The following is a 4,596-nucleotide window of genomic DNA, read 5'->3' on the forward strand; positions in this document are numbered from 1 at the left end:
AAAACCCTTCTTTATCTCTAAGCTACTTATACCCTTATCCACCATTCTTATATCTGACCAACCAAACCAACCCCATCAGCTCTTATCCAAACCTAAGTCTACTTGGGTCTTCAACGCCATAAGCCATCTTATTCATATAATTTCTCAAATCAAAGACCTCAGGTTTTTGGCCAAGAAGGTTAATGAGTATGGTTCCTCTGAGGAGTCTTTCTTGGCTGTTCTTGAGAAAAAACCTCAACCACCCCCCGGAGAAAATGAGATAATTTAATCACTGGTCATTGAACTTTGCTCTTTAAAAAATTATTCGTTACTCACTGAACTTTATTATATATTACCACTTGCTCACTGAAATTTAAAAGATTATTCGTCGTTCGCCTAAATTTGAACAAGCCTACTCGTTGCTCACTGAACTTTGCTATAAATAACACTGATGAAAAAGATTGGAGAGCAAATAATAATGTATAGAAAAGTTCAGTGACCATTGATTAAATTAACTTTAGAGAAAATGCACTTTCGTACAAAAAATTGATCGCAGAAGAGATATAGAAATTCAAAAAATCTGATGTGGCACTATACTTCATTATTATATATTTTGGAACGGCCTATTTCGATGAGTGGTAACTTTTGCTACGGTTGGCCGTTTCGCACGTGGTTAAGGATGCGATAAACTAGGCTGTGAGCACTTCGAAATGGTGTTAAGAATGCGATATTTTGATTTCGTTTAACATCTCATAATGATCCTGAAAATTGAGACAAAAATAAGAAAAACCATTTATATATTTTGGAACGGTCTATTTCGACGAGTGATAACTTTTACTACGTTTGGCCGTTTCGTACACAGTTAAGGATGCGGTAAACTAGGCCATGAACACTTCGAAATGATATTAAGAATACAATATTTTGACTTCATATAACATTCCCGTAATACTTTCAAAATTTGATATCGTAAATAGGGAAATAAGTGGGTGGGGTGGCTGTGTTGGGTGTGCGGTGTATTAGGGGTGGGTAAAAGGGGACGGGTTGGCAGTTGTCAGGAAATAATAATGAAGTATGGTGCACCATCAGATTTTTTTAATTTTTGTATCTCTTCTGAGATCAATTTTTTGTACGTGAAGCATTATTGTGGTGTTAAACAGCTCGAGGCCATGGCAAAAGACATCCTTTCTTCAAATGGGTGAAATCCCAGAAATTTTTTCCTATAGAAACAATATTTTACAATGTGACATGAAGACTTTGAGGTTTGGGAGACAGTTTCAGCACATTGAGGACCTTGCTTTTTCAGATGATAGAAAGTGGGGTTGAGATTGATAATATTACTTACTCAACTATTATTACATGTGCAAAAAGGTACAATCTTTTCGATAAGGCAGTGGAGTGGTTTGCAAGGATGTTTAAGACTGGATTGATGCCAGATGAGGCCACATACCCTGCTATTCTTGATGTTTATGCCAAACTGAGTAAAGTTGAGGAGGCAATGAGTCTGTACGAGAGAGGGAAGGCAAGTGGTTGGAAGCCCGACCCAATTGCTTTCGGGGTGTTGGGAAAGATGCTTGGTGAGGCAGGGGGATTGTGATGACATTGGGTATGTATAGAAGATATGAAGTCACTTGGGGTGCAACTCAACTTGGTTGTGAACAAGAAGTTGGAGGTAGTGGGGGAGGCCGGGAAGGCTGGATTGGCTAGGAGCTTATTCGAGGAGATGGTGGATTCTGGGATCGCCCCAGATGAAAAGACATTGACAGCATTGATCAAGATTTACGGTAAGGCTAGGTTGGCTAAAGATGCATTGGAGCTTTGGGAGCCGATGAGATCGAATGGTTGGCCAATGAATTTCATTTTGTCTAATAGTGTCATGTGTGCTGATATTGGATTGGTGGAAGAGGCTAAGAAGCTTTTTGAGGAGATGAAGGGATCAGAGAAATGTAGGCCTGATTCTTGGAGGTACACAGCAATGCTTAATATATATGGGAGTGGAGGAAATGTTGAAAAGGCAATGGCTTTGTGAAGGAATTGTTTAAGGTTAGTGTAGATCTCAATGTCATACCAAGACCGCACAGGAGTGGCGGCTCAATGTCCGTTGCACACACCGCATACCAAAAATGGATGAGTAGCCTATTGAAAATCGTCCAATGCACACTGGAACTGGAACTCAAGTTCTCTCAAGGTTTAGCCACTGCCTTTGCCTCCCCTGTGGAGAAACTGGCTGTTCCTTTTAGAGAGCGAGGAAAAGGCAGGTTTTTCCATTACAACTCGAGAAGATCTACTATCATGGATGAAACCAAAAGGCCGTTCAGTTGTGGGCACAGCATGAATTAATGCTGCAATCATTAACTGAAAAAATGTAGAGAACTTTTAAGTTGTAAGACTTGTAGAGTCACTATTGATAATGCCTAAATAAGACACCTTATTTGTAGCAGTTTAGTTTTGTTAGGGTTTCAATTGAATGATTTGTTTATATACCATAGCTTTTAGACCCAACCCTAGTAGGTACTGACCCAGATGAGGTGGGTCACTAGGTCGATTGCAGGTCAGTCGCTCTATGACCCGATTGATGGGCCGGGTTATCGGTTTTCCAGTTGAACTGCCGGGCTGGTCCAAGTTTTATAACACTGATATAAACGGCATAGGTAGAAATCCACCTTGAAGGAAATAGCACACGGTTTTCAATTGAATATTTTTCTTTATAAACCGAATGGGTGGAAATCCACCTTCAAAATTACAGATTCTCAGATTCAACAAAAGCCAGATGTCAAGCTCTGTAACTGAACCCCCAACCAACTAAATACTAGTTCTAAAATCAAAGCAAAATGAAGAAAAAATGAATGAAAAGACCCTCCATATCTGCAAAGAGTTCACCATTGAAGATCATTTCTCCAGAGAAGTTTTTTACCAGTCCCAACTACAAAAATTTCCTATTCCTGAAAACAATATTTTGCAATTGCATGAGCATAGATTCTAGTTCTTGCCTCTTGTAATGTAGGATTTCTTACCTACAACTGCATGCTTTGTCTGAGATGAAATAGTCTGTGGGCCCATGAAAGCGGGTTATATTCACCAATTCTCAGCCTGCCTGCAGGCACTTTAGGTGGGGATCCAAACAAGAGCCTATCTCGGTGTGTTGAAATGTTGCCAGCAATGAGGTGTCATAGGTATTTTCCGGACGACTTCCAGATTCTTCCCTCAAGAGATACCACCATAACTGTAACATCATCATGATACTTCCTGCGGTCGCCTTGTGGAATGTCCAACAGCTCATGAAAATCCATTCCTACAAATCTTAATTTGATTCAGAATATGCAACGCAAATAAGATGGATATTTGCCGTGCAATAACCAACCACACACACACACACACACACACCCTCCAGAATCAAAATTAGAGGGGCAAAGATGAAGAGTTTGAGATTATTAGAGTAGTAAATAAAGACAAAGATTAAATATCTCCCCACTCTAACTGACAAGAAGTAACCACAAGAAGGAAAAGATTCAAAAGTTGAACCAGCAAACTTAAACGGTAAATTAGTATATACTAGTATCTCGTATTGATTGAATCAGTGAAGATCAGAAAATCTATGCAGATAAATTTGTACATTAGTATCTGGTACCCCGTGTCTACATACGTATGTTTATTGCACAAAAGTGTCAAATACATAGTTGTCAAAATAACTTCTTGTCGTCCCCTTACGGTTATGGACATCTGCTAAGCCACCAAGCGGTCCATGACAGCCATGGCACAGCGAAGTGCTACAATACTACAATTCAATCCTCGCTCTTATTTCTCTAACACTGGCTCTTATTTCTCTAACACCAACCGTCTCTATGTAAAATACATAGTATAGTTTCAAAAGACTCCCACTCTCTTAGACATACCAACAACTATCTTGGACAAAAATTGAAAGTTGCCAAACCTTCCCATCGATGTGAGCTCTTGGGGAAGATCAGCCTGTTATCACTAGAGTTCTGACCAACTACCCAACCTACCTCCTCTACATTCTTGACAGCCTATCTTTGTCTCACATAAAATGCCATTATTTTAGTTTTAACTTTCATTTTTTACCAGAAAGCTCCTTGTGCAGAAGTTTAACCTGGCTCAAAACTTCCCAGTAAACCATTGAATTATAGCATTTGCATCTCTTGTGGAAAGGCAATTTTAGCCAGTGCCCGCTAGAGAGACTACCGCTAGTATTCCGCATTTCCCAGAATGGTTTTTGACATTATATTAAATGAATCACTAATCATTTGAAATAAATAGGCAGACACTAACAGTAAATTCCATGTCAGTATTCACCTTCAGCTTCCCTGATGCCCCTGCACCACAGCCCCAAAACAAGATATAGACGTTCTGCCAGGATCTTCACCTCTAAGTGACCTAATTAGGTTACATATCCTGGTACTCGATTCAGGAGAAAATAGTACAAGACAATAGGCTCAAGGACTAAGAAAACAGGCAATCAAGTATTCCAGGTGTATGAAGAATAAGATGGGGCACTAAGCAACATGTGTAGAGCAAATAAGTCTCAATGTAATGACATATTTCATCAACGTCGAACATATATGCACCCAGTTATCAAAAACCTAGCATTCACGTCCTACATGA

The 4,596-nt window shown here is 39.5% G+C and overlaps 1 long non-coding RNA gene and 1 pseudogene across 1 annotated transcript; one reads left to right on the forward strand and one right to left on the reverse strand.

Moving 5' to 3' along the window:
• Positions 1-2,283, forward strand: part of LOC111408401 — a 6,043-nt pseudogene extending 3,760 nt beyond the window's left edge.
• Positions 2,284-2,640: 357 nt separating this feature from the next.
• LOC111407495 lies at positions 2,641-4,587 on the reverse strand. Its single transcript, XR_002705116.1, has 2 exons — positions 2,991-4,587; positions 2,641-2,918 (listed from the first exon to the last, which is right to left on the reverse strand). It is a non-coding gene; the product is annotated as an uncharacterized LOC111407495 (long non-coding RNA).
• Between the last annotated feature and the right edge of the window lie 9 nt (positions 4,588-4,596).

The sequence above is a fragment of the Olea europaea genome, chromosome 13 (genome assembly GCF_002742605.1).
Source record: "Olea europaea var. sylvestris chromosome 13, O_europaea_v1, whole genome shotgun sequence".
NCBI classification, from domain to species: domain Eukaryota; kingdom Viridiplantae; phylum Streptophyta; class Magnoliopsida; order Lamiales; family Oleaceae; genus Olea; species Olea europaea.